The sequence below is a fragment of the Magnolia sinica genome, chromosome 3, assembly GCF_029962835.1.
Source record: "Magnolia sinica isolate HGM2019 chromosome 3, MsV1, whole genome shotgun sequence".
NCBI lineage: Eukaryota > Viridiplantae > Streptophyta > Magnoliopsida > Magnoliales > Magnoliaceae > Magnolia > Magnolia sinica.
This window is the reverse complement of record NC_080575.1, coordinates 79742125-79757666: the sequence shown is the minus strand read 5'-3', so window position 1 is coordinate 79757666 and position 15542 is coordinate 79742125. Positions and strand designations below refer to the sequence as shown.

General features: G+C 41.9%; 1 pseudogene; it reads left to right on the top strand.

The window, feature by feature from the left end:
- The first annotated feature begins 288 nt into the window (after positions 1–288).
- On the top strand, positions 289–2711 carry LOC131238579 (2-isopropylmalate synthase 2, chloroplastic-like; annotated as a pseudogene).
- Positions 2712–15542: the final 12831 nt, after the last annotated feature.

Below are 15542 nucleotides of genomic sequence, written 5' to 3'. Positions count from 1 at the left end.
CTCGAAAGAGGGATGGACGGTGTGGATATAGAATACATACATCAAAGTGGGCATCTAAGGGCCACTCTCAAACGAGGCCTGGGCCGCACCTAATCCGTTTCACTGCCATGTGCCTCCTTTTGGTCGAGTACTAAAAGGGGGTTTCAGGCTTGTTGCTTTTAGTTGAGCTCCTCAGCATATCTCTCTCTCACGCACGCATGCACAAACATCCATGGCTTCTTCTCTCTTCCTTCCCTCCACCACCTTTATCTCCCATCGCTCTCTCTCTCTCTCTCTCTCTCTCTCTCGTTCTCGCTCTCTCTCTCTCCCTCCTCCACTCCTTCAAAACCCAATGCTCCCTCTCTCACCGCCCCGACTACATCCCCAACCACATCCTCGACCCTTCGTACATTCGCATCTTTGACGCCACCCTCCGTGATGGCGAGCAATCCCCCGGTGCCACCATGACCTCCAAGCAAAAGCTCAACATGGCCCGTCTTGGGGTCGACGTCATCGAGGTCAGCTTCCCCGCCGCCTCCCTCGATGACCTCGAGGCTGTTAATATCATCTCCTAGGACGTCGGCAACCACGTTGATAATTGTTGAGGATCCTTTGCCTTAAATTAAGGCCTTCCATATGTGCATCCATTGACCCTCAGTTATAGGAGCTTGTTTAACTAATTCTTTCCATTTATTTTGTAATCAACATTTATGTGTAATTAGTAAATTATACAATCTGTTAATGAATATATATGAAAAGCTCTCACCACTCAAAAGTGTGGTGGTTTTCCAAACATTCTCATGGTATCAGAGCATACTTGGATTTTGGTCCCTCGACCTGCCAACACCAACATTGTGGGTTCCAAATGGGTGTTTTGGACCAAATACTTGCCCAATGGATCTATCTAGCGTCTCAAAGCCTGTCTTGTTGCCGAGGGCTATACACAAGTACTTGGTCTTGACTACACTAACACTTTTAGTCCTGTCATCAAGGCTACCACTGTCCGTGCTGTACTCTCTCTTACTGTGACCAACAAATGGCCTCTCCGCCAACTTGATGTCAAGAATGCATTTCTCAATGGTCATCTTACCAAACATGTCTATATGGAACAGCCTCCTAAGTACATTGACACTCGCTTCCCTAATCATGTTTATCAGTTGAAGAAAGCTCTTTATGGCCTAAAACAAGCCCCTCATGCTTGGTTTTAGCAATTCAGATCTTTCCTCATTCACCTTGGTTTTTATTGCAGTCGTGCAGACACATCACTCTTTGCCTTTCACAGGCGATCCGACATTATTTATTTGCTTCTTTATGTTGACGACATCATTATTACAGGCAACAACTCCTCTCTTCTTAACAACTTGTAAGCTCAATTCTGAGTTCACTACTAAGGATTTGGGTTCTCTCAGTTACTTTCTTGGTCTTGAAGCTACACCCACCACTGATGGTCTTTTTATCAGTTAGTTGAATTATGTGAAGGACATTCTCACTCGAGCTCAGTTACTTGACAGCAAGCCTGTTCATACCCCCATGGTTGTTTTCCAGCACCTGTCTTCTGATGGTTCACTGTTGTCAGATCCCACTATTTACAGATCTCTTGTTGGTGCTCTCTAGTATTTGACTATCACACATCCCAATATTACTCACGCTATAAACTCTGTCAGTCAATTTCTACACTCTCTAATGAAGACCAATTTCTTGCTGTAAAGCGCATTCTTCACTATGTTAAGGGCACACTGCATTTTGGCCTCACTTTTTATCCATCTGCTGCTCCTAGTGCTTTAGTTGCTTACTCTGATGCTGACTGGGCAGGATGTCCTGACACTCATCGCTCTACCTCTGGTTATTCTATTTACCTTGGCGAAAATTTGGTTTCCTGGAGTGCCAAGAAGCAACCTATTATTTCTCGTTCCAGCTGTAAGTCTAAGTATCAGGCCCTTGCTCTCACTACCGTAGAAATTCTCTGGTTCACACATCTCCTTCGTGACCTCAAAGTTTCTTTTCCACAGCGACCTCTTCTATTATGTGACAACAAAAGTGCCATTTTTTGAGCTCCAACCCCGTTTCTTACAAACGGGCCAAGCATGTTGAGTTAGACTACCACTTTCTTTGTGAACTTGTTGTCACTGGCAAACTTCGCACACAGTATGTGCCCTCTCACTTACAGGTTGCCGATATCTTCACCAAAAGTATGCCTAGGCCTCTCTTTCAATTTTTCCGATCCAAGCTCCACGTCTGTTCAAATTCGACGCTCAGCTTGCGCGTGGGGGTGGGGTTTGAGGATCCTTTACCTTAATTTAAGGCCTTCCATACATGCATCCATTGACCCTCAATTATAGGGGCTTGTTTAGCTAATTCTTTCCATTTATTTTGTAATCAACATTTATGTGTAATTACTACATTATACAATCTGTAAATAAATATATATGAAAAGCTCTCACCACTCAAAAGTGTGGTGGTTTTCCAAACATTCTCAATAATGACGGCCATGTACCCATCATATGCGGCCTCTCCCGCTGCAACAAGGCCAACATTGACGCCGCATAGGCCGCTGTTCAGTTCGCCACCGGCCGAGGATCCACACGTTCATTCCAACGAGCGAGATCCATATGAATTATAAACTATGGAAGATGAAGGAGGAGGTGGTCACTATTGCGCGAGAGATGGTGGGCTATGCACGGAGTCTCGGGTGCGATGACGTCGAGTTCAGCCAGGAAGATGCCGGAAGGTGAGTTCTTAGTTTCTCACTTTTGCATTTGGATGTGCCTTTTTAGTTTGCAATTCAATTCATTTGTGCACCCAAACATGGCCTTTAGTTTTCCTGATTTTATATATATAAAAAAAAAGTGGGGAGAGTTATTTGATACCCTGGCTGCCTGCCGGCCATGTTTATGTGGGATTTTGAGAGGAGAAATTATATTATTGCCCACTACAACCAACCTGACCAACAAATACACATTAACATGATTATTAAGGGAGCCAAAAATATGGTAGATCCAATCAGAAGGTGGGCCAATTCATATAACAAAAACACTCAAAATATCCAAATTTAAGTGTAGTCCAACTGATGATTTGATAGGGCTATTTTTTTTTCATATTATCACCATCGTGGGGTGCATATACGGTTGATGGATACACATACTAAGGGCTCATGAGTCCCAATTTTCATTGCTTTAAAAAAATATAAAAACTTAGGGTGTGTTTGGATTCACGGTTTCGAGTGTATAGTATCGTATTAGTGGGGTTGATGGGACATGTCCCTCGTTTGGAAATGAACGGCGGGCAATGCATTCAACACGCGCGAATACGCCCAAGAACCACTTTGCATCATCGATGGGATTGTACTGTGCAACTGGCCAGACGTTCAGTCAGACGTAAACAGGAAGAAAGCATTTTCTTATTTCACTGTGTTATTGGTAATGCCCAGTATGGCCATCTTTTGACAAATCCACACCGTCCATCATCTTCCTCTCGAGATTTAAGCCATGAATGGTGAGCTTTGATCATCCGATGATGTGGCCCACTGAGACAATCAAGTTGAAACAATAGCCAAATGGTCTTCTTTTGATCATTGTACCGATCATGAGGAAGTACATGGCCATGAAAGGTCAACATGTTTTTGATGGGTTTTTCTCCCTCTACCCGATGAACGGTTCAGATCCACCTTTCACTACATGATGGTGGCCCACAACGAAAAGACGGAACCTCTGTTTCGCAACAGAGTCGACGTACGTCGACTCTATGAAGTTTGGTGGTCCACTTATTGAAGCTTCTTGGAAAATTCACTCCATCCATTGGATTTAGGACGAAAAACCATACGGAAGGGAGTGCTTTTGGAGTGAAATCAGCGTGGCCCATGAGGGTGTTTACTTTGCCGTCTATTTCATGTTTAACGGTTGAGATTCTGCAATAGTTTACATAGAAACAAAAGGACACCTAGGCAAGAGTAATGCCCACCCTCTGAAGTGAATGAACTCAGATCATTCAATGGAACAGTGAGTGAGCCCCGCTACACGCACGTATATACATCGTGTGGCCCTTATCTGATCGTTTCCAAACATTGATCTGACATGAAATTGTATACATGCTAGAGTAATATGTCCTATCCAAACATTGGTCAGTGGCACGTCTCCGCTGGATGTATTCTGAATATCGCCCAACGTATATGTGAACAGTACCGGATACAATACAATACAACCAAAACGTGAATCCAAACACGCCCTTAAATGATACATTTTCTTTTATGATCCTTACTCATGCCTCGATGGTGGATTCACAAGATTTGTAGTGAAAACCACTATGGTGTAAATGCGTGGGTGTGGGGTGCAAGTGCATGCGTAGTAAAAAAAAAAAAATGATGATTTTTTTGTAATTTCATCCCCAAAAAATGATCTTTGCATCATTTCTAATTCTTTGGGTGCTCTTTGGTAAAATCCTAATTACCAAGGAATTTTGCTGTAAAAATCCCTATATATTTACTCAAATTAAACCGGCTAAAATTTGGAATCCACTGACGTTAACTTATTAAGTTGAAATCAGATTTTGGTTGAACAATCCTAGCCTTTGATCCTTTGATTCGTGGACACTTGTTTTTTGCAATGAGACCATTGAATTTTTTTCATTTTTAACTGTCCAATAAGTGTCCATCAATTTTATAATTAAACAATCACAATAAAAGTAATTTTGATTCATGATACATCTTAGATAGATGCATACTTTAGAATTATAAATACCCCATGCACGCAAATTCACAGTAGTTTCCAACTACCTGCATATCAACCATCGCACTGTCAGAGAATCAAAGTCTCGCTGTCTAATAATTTCTAAGAAATGCTCACGGAGAACTCTTTGAGTTATAAATACTCTTACTTGCATTGGGTCATTTGCACGGTTCAAACGGTTGGTCTGGACCGCGAGTCCAAAACACCATGCAAAAAACCATACTAATCAAATGATCCAATCCATCCTAATTATTTGGGCTTATTTTGTAGTCATTCTTTTTCTAAGCCATGGATGGATGGTTAATATATCCTAACAAAAATGATTATTTACTATCATAAGCAATCTGATCAAATGGTTGATTGGAAATTTTTTATGCAACTGATCTTAACCATTAATATTAAATAATACTGATCATATGATTAAGATTGTTAGATCAGTGAGATGTTTGCATGATAGCCCTTGAAAAGAACATTGTCCCAATGCAACTGTGAAGACCAGAGCTTTCCTTTTGTTTTTACAAGTATAGGATATTCTGCTGAAATTTATTTATTTTTCTTTCAGACTGACGTATTTACTCTAAACAATTTTAAAATGGTGGTGACTCATCCTCATCACAAGTAGCACTGATGTACAACCCAAATCATACAAATGTTTACTTGGTTGTGGATGGATCGTATGTCAAAAATTGTGCTGATCAAACAATTGCACTCATACGGATGGTCAAAAGTGAGATAAAGAGTGGTCCAAATTCGACGTAAGACATCAGATGGTTAGTATCATCTTCTTAGAAGAATAATTTGTTTATGTTCCATCCACAGTCGGGTCAATTTGCAAGGCAAGAATAGTAACAAATCTGGTTCATAGTGTTGCTGCTTGGTTTTCGGCAATTGGAATTCCAGCGTAAATTTGTGCCTCAATTCAAACCGAACAACTATGTCCCCAAGCATCGAGATAGGCAGACACATGGTGTGTGACCAAGATATGATGAAATCGATTGCCTATTTAGCCACTCGCTCAATGTGTAAATAGGATCAGACGATATTTAAAGGATAGGTTCATCCTATAATGATGGGTTACACCTTTACTTTCTATACGAAAAGATTTTTCGATATAAATAAAGTGAAATGAGAAAGAGATTCTTACAGTCGGTAGTGAAAAACAGCTACAAAACACATCTTTTGATATAGAACTGAATCCAACGTGTGAGTGTAGACTCAAATCACAGCTAAGATTATCAACTACTTGATTAACGCTATGAATTATACTACGAAATGTAAACAACAAGTTGAAAGTACAGGATTACACTAAGAAATGTAATTTGCTTATCAGGAAAAGTATAGTGATTACACTATGGAATGTAATTGACTGATAATTAAAAAGACAATTGAAAGATAATCTTTGGTTTTGATTTGGTTGGTATGGGACCAAATCTTCCTGTTTGGTTCCATTGCTATTTATAAGCTTAATATGGTCATCTTGATCCTTCCCACATTTTGACAATTGCTATAACTGCTCGACATTACTTGGTCTTCTTTATTTATTCTTCTGCCATCTGTCCTATAACCATTTCTTCATGATCACACTTTCATCTACCACTTAAACAATGACGTAGCATTGTTAGATTCACTCCAATTGTGTTACCAAGAAATTCTCTCTATACATCTTTGTAGATCTTAAAAATACTATGTGGATCCATCCAGAACACATGTGACTTACTCTGATTAGTTCTTATGAGGAATTAATGGCAACCATAGGGATGAACATTGCCCCCCCACGTTGCTTCGGCTTTAGAAAAAGGTGAAAGCGATGTGCGACCCCTCATTCATGCAATATTAAGTAACTACATGTGTCGACACCCTAATAATTGTCTTCGTATGACTCATTGCAACATGTCAGCAGCAATTGTCCTTTATCGAAACGAGAGTCGAAGCCCATTTCAACATGTGTTCTTACATTATTTTCAACAAAATCATAATGATGCCCTAATAAATGCTCCATCGTCTTGGCCGATATAAGCATCGTTTCAATATTCTTCCATCCTTATGCTTTCCTATTCCCTTTTAAACATCTAGATTCAAACTTTCATCTCATCTTCGATCAATGGCTACCTCATCGTCTTCCTCTCTCTCCTTCCATCAAGACGATATTGTCACATTGATGGATGCCCTTTCTAAAAAATATCTCAATAAAACAATCTTCAAATTGCCTATTGGAGATTACTACTACATGGGTCTGGCATTTTTTTCTAGCAACAGACATCGATGATGTTATCATGATAGATCTCTTATTTCCCATCTGCCCTGGTGAAACTCTGTTAATTCAATTAGGATCTATCCTTGAACCTACTAATGCTTTAAAGAATCCATGGGCATGGTCGAAGTCACTACCAGAATGGGATGCTTGGTTCACTTGTGTTTCCTCATAATACGAGGCAACATGAAGAAATTTGGGCATTTACGAATGCATCAAGTTATCCATCCATGATTATCCATCAAATCACTATCTTCTTACCACAACTTCGACATTTTGGAGTTCTTCTACTAACACGTTCTTCTTCGGTTGTGGCCCCATGAGTCCAACTATCTTGGACGTCATGACACTAACTCAACTTCTTCCCTTCGGTGAAGCTGCTTTCCCTGGTTTTGCACAAAAAGAAACCAAACACTTCACGTATAAAGCCAGAAAAGCCTATTGTCACTTTATCCAGGCTTACTACAAACGTAGTGTACCGGTTGATTACCAAGAGCATATACTTTCCTATTGCTCTGGATTTGCTAACATTTACTTTGCGTGAATGCTCTGTAAGTCACAAATGAGTATGTTCATCTAGCCGAGGTGCTCGCTCAGGGTCGAAAACTTGCTCTACCGCCTTTTGAACTTGACCACCTGCGCAGGCATTTATGAAGTCATCACCAAAGGTCTATATCATGAAGGAGGACCGCTATGGCTTCTTCATATGTGGATTTACAAGTATTTCTCTCCTTCCCTTGTACACAATTCTATCCACTCTGAAGTCATATATTCATTCTATGACAAACACATCATCAACTCCCCTAAAGAAATTTGATCATTTTTCTATATATGAGCATTTTATTCTTCTCTCTAGTAAAAGCAAGTGGAGTTGGTCATTCATCCCATTTCATGGCGGAGAATACGACCCTGCTTCGTTTACTGGCCGATATAAGCAAGAGGGTGACCAAGATGTATCCAAGATGCACCACGTATGGGAAAGCACCATGTATGGGAAAGCTACCTAATCTGTAGGGATCTTCCTTACGGTGGTATGATCGATTCTGGCAAAAATGCCAAAGCCGGGATCAAACAATACTGCCTGAACTTGCTTGCTCGCCAATTTGGCCTGGTCCAGTGTATCCCCTGCCCATTTACCCAAACAACCTGCAATCAACCTCCTCTTAATCGGCCGATTGCCGATAACACTGAGCTTTACCATTCTCTCCTCTCTTCTTTTTAGGAAGTTAGTTTGAATCTCAATCTTCCATGTTATCCAAACCAGCCTCAAGTGATGGACATCTTCACTATCTGATGGGATAACCATTATATGAAGCTGTTTAATAAGTCTCCAAAAGACATCAAAGCTTAACTCTCTTCTACCATAGAGATTAGAGGGAAGAAAAGAGCAGCACCCTCATCCCCCGCTACCCCCAGCCAAAGAACAAGTAAGCCGAAGACCAAATTGGCCGATGCATCCTCTCCATAAATACCTTTGATCGAGACAACAATTACTCAACCAAAGCACCAAAAAGCTATGGTAAAGGTACATGTTGCTTTAACATCTCTACCAGCCATCAACCTCCATAAGATTCGAAGAGAATTTTTGACCTAAGAGTTTCTCTTGGTCCACCTCCTCAACCCCCTACTCTCGTTTTCAAGCGCATTGATCCACCTTCTTAGCTGATTACTGCAGATTGACTATTGCCGATTTCATCGAAAGGACGACAACAATCAGGTACTTCCTCAGCCAAGGTTGTATCTTCATTTGAAAAATACTTCAGAACTAAATACTGCCCAAATCGAATTTCGGCGACCCGCGACCTTTTAATTTCATTTACACATGACCCTAAGTCTCATCCTATAAACCTGAGTCGACTCAACTCAAGACCTGTGCCATTGTGACCGCGCTGTCGCTGCAATTCCGACGTCGCGTCTCGTGCGCCGATTCGACATCTAGATCATGATATATAGGCCGCGCATGACCATGGCCATGGACCGCACGTTGCAGGACCCACCTAACCCATAACACATTTCCCTAGGTCATTATGAGGATGACATCATCCCTACACCTAGCCACCCTACCTACCCAACCCTAGCCACCCTAGTCCCTAGCCCATAATTATTTTTTTCTTCCCCATGAGAGCATGCCTTACACCCATCTTACACCTCATGATTGCTAGCTAGGAGAGAAAGAGGCTAGCCATCATCATTACCTCTCTCTCTCTCTCTCTTTCTTTCTCTCTCTCTTATCTCTTCCTCTCTCTTTCTCCTTCTTCATTTCTTCCATTAGCAACCTCTAACCATCCTAAGCTCCCCAAAAATCCAGTAACCTCAAGCTCCTTAATCCCCCATATCTAACCCTCCAAACCTCATCTTGACCATTAAATCAACCTTCTTGGAGCACTAGAAGCCATTGGTGGTAGTAGAATTCTGAGATTTGAAGGTGGGTGCCATATTTAGGGTAGATATCCATTCCTTCATTGATGTTCTTGCATAGGATCATGTAGGACCCACCAATCAATGGTGGGGATCCTATTTGACCCTTGGATGTGGTCGATGGCCTATCCTTGATGTATGCATGATCCATGATGGGTCCATTCTCCATGGACCCCATCATGATGTTTCTTTTTGAATCCATGCCTTCTAAGGGTCATCTAAACCCCTCATTTGCATGGTGGGGATGATATCCCTACCTCAGATTTTTTTTTTTAATATATGATGATGGGCCATGAATATGATTGTATGGTGTAGATCTTGTGAGGGAATCATAGTGGTGGAGTCCCTCCTTCATTGGCCGTTCTCTCTCTCTCTCTCTCTCTCTCTCTCTCTCTTCTTCTTCTTCTTCTTCTTCTTCTTATTTTGTTGGTGATGATGATGTATATGGCTAGTGGGCCACGTGTACATGGGCTCCACTTGGTGGATGAAATACATCCAGATAGTCCAACCATGGAATGTCCAGCAGCAACACTGCTGGATTGTATGAAGGAAAACATCAATATCAGTTTGATCCAAACTTTAGTGGGCCACATGTGTGTGGACCCACCATGATGTGCGTGTAATGCACCCACACCGTCCGTCCAGCCGGAACGAAGGGTCCCACGCAGCAGCGAGCTGCTGTATTATTAACGCAGCAAGTTCTGTAGTTCCACCATGAGGTATGGTTATATCCATAACCATCCATCCATTTTAGCAGACGTGTGGGGCCCACCCCACACGTGCTGCACGTGTGGGATGGGACTCACCTTGATATATGTATTATATCCCAATCATTCATCCTTTTTCAGGATGGTGGGTCCACTACAGTAACGTTAGCTTGTTTTGTGGGACCCACCTTGATGTATTCATTCTATATCCACACCGTCCATCTGTCCAGGACAGTGGGACCCCCTGTAAAGTATGTGTTTTATACACATCGTCCAACCATGTTGGACGTGGGCCCACCCCACATGTGTGGCACGTGTGTGGGTGGGACCCACCTTGATGTAAATGTTTTGTATCCACACCGTCCGTACATGGACGGTGCTTTGGGGACCCACCATGATTTATCTATTTTATCAGCACCGTTCATCTGTTACTGTGTGCAGCCAGCCATGATATATGTGTTTTATTCCAAGTCTTCCATCCATTTCTCTTTTTAGACATGGCACACCATGATCTAGACGGTGGGTCCTATCATGATGCATGTGTTCATCCATGCTGTCCACCGTCCAGATATGGACGGTGGGACCCATGCGATGTATGTGTTATATTCTAGCCATCCAACCCTTTTAACAATGAGGCCCACCTTGAGGTATACGTTATATCTAAATCGTCCAGCCATATGGGATATCCAGACTATCCAGATCATAAGGCCTACCTTGATATATATATATATATATATATATGGCCCTTGTTTGAGGCCCAATGACATGTAAGTGAGGCCCTTATGTGAGGCCCAATATGATGTATTTAAGGCCCATTGGGTGAGGCTTATTAAGATGTTGAGGCCTAGGTATGAGGCCCATTGTGATGAATTTGAGGCCCAGGTGAGAGGCCCATTGGATGTATTTGAGACCTAGATATCAGGTCCCAATGTGATGTATATGCAGCCCATTTGATGAGACGCATTACAATGTGTATGTGGCCCATGAGTGAGGCTCGATATGGTGTATGTGTGGCCCAATGGGATGTGTATTGGGCCCTTATGTGAGGCCATGTGCCCACTATATGTTAGGCTCTATGTAGGCCACTCCTTGGGAATAATGTTGGTTAAATGTCCACATTGATGGGCAATGATGGTTAAATGTCCACATGTGACCTTCCCTTAGGCCTTGTTAGGCCCGTTCTCATCATTCTCTAGTGGGTTAATCCAAATCATTGGGCCCCACTGATGTTGCATGGTCCATCATCACCGTAGATGGATGAATCCATGCTATCAGATTTGGTATATCCACAGTTGAGGGTCAATCAGCTGTTCACCTATGGACCCTGCCTTACATATAAGCTGATTATCGATGCTGATTATGAGTATGTGACAGCATAACATCATGATTCATGCCCATACACATCATCTGTATGGCTGTTATGAGATGTGATTGACCATTACATATGCCATGGGGCAGGTTGTTTATGGGACTCGCTAAAAGGCGGAGCCGTCCCACATGAGCGCACGATATGCGTAGGATTGATGCATGTTTGGATTGTGTGATTCATGCATCTTGCATTGTGTGTTGTGATTACTGTATGCCCTCGCGACATAAGGGCCATAGCCTCTACAAGCATATCATGAATGGCAGGTTTGGACACCAAAATTACATGGGACGCGAAGGATGTCCTTGGGTGAAAGTCCCTAAACCTGTTGGTACCGGAAGATGCTCCAACATCGAGACCGAGTGGATGTATGAGCGTACAAGTGTCGTATATAAGGAGGTCGTGTCTCTCACTGTGTCGTGGTCAGTTGGAAGGGATTGTGGTCTTATCTTCCTGAGTGAGGGGGCTTTAAGCTAAGCTGTGTTTGACTAGCTTGCAAGTGGGTCCGCTACCGACGAGCCGAGCCAATATTGGTAGGTGGGTAGTGAGGTCTCTTTCACTCAATTGGTTGCGCGGCTGGGGAGGCAGCAACTAGTGTGGAGTGTACTAGACCTCAATGATATACATATTCTAGAGATGAGTTGTACTGATATGTGGTCCCTGAGGAGGACTGGTATGCTAGAGTTGCATCTCGCATATGACCTTAGCCATATAGGCCTTGCATCGCATGACCTTGGTATGGCCGATAATATTCATGCCTTGCATCGCATAGACTTGGAATGACCGATTGCATTCATTGACTTATCAACATGTTTTTATATTACTCTGATACTATATTCTTGCATTGCTACCTTACACACACACGTTTACCACCCTCTAAGCTTGCTATAAGCTTATGCATGATTGATGCTTGCAGGTGACACCAGGACACAATCGTAGCCTAGCAGGAGCAGGAGCGTGCAGTCGAGCTTCTGGAGGTTTGTTATTATTATCATTGTATTTCCCTTTATGTGCATTGTACTTTAAAGTTTTTGATCATAGTGGATTTTGTGATGGAGTTCTGGTTATTTATTTGTGGGTTATGCTAATTATGAAGCCAGTTTATGATCTAAATCCTCCTTGTAGGGTCCTAGGATCGGAATCCAGTGTACAAGTGCTAGGAGTTGAGAATGGGGCACTATGGAGGCTGTTGACGCCTGATTCGGGGATCGAAAATTTTGTGAGCCTAGTTTCCGAGTTTGGGGCATGACAATAAATGTTAGAACAAAGGTGGCAGGATAAAAAAAGATTAAATAATTCAGATCTTTCGTTTGATGAAAAATATATCATTCTCTATCATCTTAGCCCTACACCATTCCCCACTTTAACACGAGTAATGACACTGATTATATATATATATAAAAAAAAATCCTCAGACTATAGATAGATGGTTCGTCACCTACATCGTCCATTATGATTTAGGTGGAGGTTACTTACCTGTGTAACTATTCTGATTTTTTTTTTTTTTTTTTTTGCATCTCATGTCATTTAACCATATCCTTCTTTTGTAGTCACTCAAGAGCTATCAACCACAAAAAATAAAGTCATAGTAGCGCAGCCGCTACAACAACATCAACTAGTGACCGATGCTCTTGAAGTTGCCGATGTACAGACTATCAACTCTAAGGACACAGTTAGTGTTAAAGCTCTCCCTTCTCATAACTCTCCTGAAGTTGCAACTCTTGTCACTGAGTCTAAATACATGGTCAATCTTCCCCAAACACCACCTGCCACTGTCGACCAAGAACAGGAGGAAGAAGAAGAACAACCCCTGAGTGCTACTCCTCACAGTTCTGGTAAAAGATCATCTCTTCGATCGATTTCTTCATCAATCGAGCAACTTCCTCCAACGGTCGAAGACTCTTCATCTCATGATCCAACTATGCCCGAGCCAATGATAAAAGAGACTCCAACAATTGATGCTCATGTGCCTAATTCACCCCCACTACCCACGTCTATGCTAACAATCACATGTGAAGGTTCTACTCGTCATGCTTCTGTCAAAAATGCACTTCCGCTCGACGACATCCTTTCCTCTTTAGAACTAGCTCTCGTCGAAGATCTCGTTGTGTGAACTCGACCAGTTTGCAAAACCTTAAAGAAGAACTCCAGATCCTCATGCAATCATGGTTATCTAGAACCTTGATGGTTAAGATGATTGATAAGATCGATCAATTGATTGAATCATACAGTATTTTCTCTTAGTCGGATCCTAGCCTCGTGGACAAATTACCAGCTCTCCAGGAACTCTTGGGATTCATCAAAGAAAAACACGAGATATGTGATATCGTCGGCCACTTTGAAGCAGAGCACACAACAACAAAATCTCAAGTGGTTTCTGCTAGAGATATCGCCAACCAACTTTCAACTAGTACTGTTGAGTTGAAAACATCTGGGACCGAGTTGGAGGAGATGGAAATCAAAATCATAGCTCTAGAAGCAGAACTAACGACTCTGAAGAGGAGTTATGTGGAGAAACACATTGAGTACGATCATCAGAAGAAAATAATCGAGGATCTAGCAATGTCTGCTAGAACTCAGACAACTACCATTGGTTGACTCCATCGGGCTACTGTCAACCATTAGGCTACTTGACGCGCAGTGAAGGGTCGATTGGAGAAGATTGAGGCATCGATCTAGCGCTTTTCTTCCTTTGAGTTGTAATTTTTTTAATAAAAAATGATTCATCAATACAAATCAACCATCCAACCTCTTTTTTACTGCCTAATGTCTTAGGTTATTTTTCTCTTATTTTGTAACTAACTACTGACCTAGCCCCCAAAATATGAGACATCATGTGTTACCTTAAGAATTAAAAGCCCTAATGGGTACATGTCCTTGATTTCTCAGGACACGAAGCATCTTTCCTGCCATAACCGCTCCAATTGTGGGTACCCGAATCATCTATTTAAACTGCTTTGAATCTCATTTAAACTTGTACCATCATTTCCCTAAACTATCCTGCTCTCCCGTCTTGCTGAAATTGCGGTTTACATTGCTGAGATTGAAGAATGAATATAAGGCAATGTCCTAGAGGGGGGGAGGAGGGGTGAATAGGACTTTTCAATTATTTCTGCATATTCAAAAACTTAATTACCTAACTTAAATGATCATTCAATTCAAGGCAAGTAAGAAAATGTAACTCTAACGGCTTCCAAGCCAGTTAGAGGGTCCAATCACAAAGACTATTTAAGATATGCAAATATAATGACTAGCCTAATGTTGTGAGCTTGTGTGTGGAATGTGTTTTCTATCAATGAATAACATTCATTCAATCATGTACACAAAATTTAAACATTCAAGCATATATAAGCATGATTAAACAGATGCACGAATAACAATCCCAAACATAAGCATTTATAGTGGTTCGGCTATGTGCCTACTTTACTCCCGGCCTCCACACTCAATCCAGAGTGCACCGGATTTCACTATAATGGTTTTAAAATAGCTTCACCATTAACCTTTACAGTCCTACACTAAGGATACAATTTATGCTCTCCGCAAGAGCAAAGGTCCCACACCTAGAACCCACGTTTAGGCCCCATGGCCAAGGTCCCACACTGGGAACCTCAAGTTTAGGCCCCACGACCAAGGTCCCACACAAGGCACCCCACGTTTAGGCCCATCGACCAAGGTCCCACACAAGGCACCTCATGTTTAGGCCCACCAGCTAAGGTCCCACACAAGGAACCTACTTTTAGGCACATAGGCCAAGGTCCCACACTAGGAACTTACATGAGTTTGTTGATTGCAAAATCTTAGCCTCAATCCTACATGAGGATAGAGACTAACCTTTGAATTCTTAACTTTAACACTTACTTGTCGGATTGAGTTCTCTTTTGTAGCTTGTCTCAGGTTGCTAGATCTTCACGCTCTCGTGCTTGAATCAGCTTCCCGGTGCTCCCTCGATCGTATAGCTTAGATATACCTATTGGCTTGGCTTCACGATCAATAACCTTTCATAAGATGTATGTAAAATGTGACCGAGGTTATGGGAGTTGGTTGAATCTCCTATCAAGGATAATGAGTGGATTTCCTAAGGGATTCAACTTATGGACACT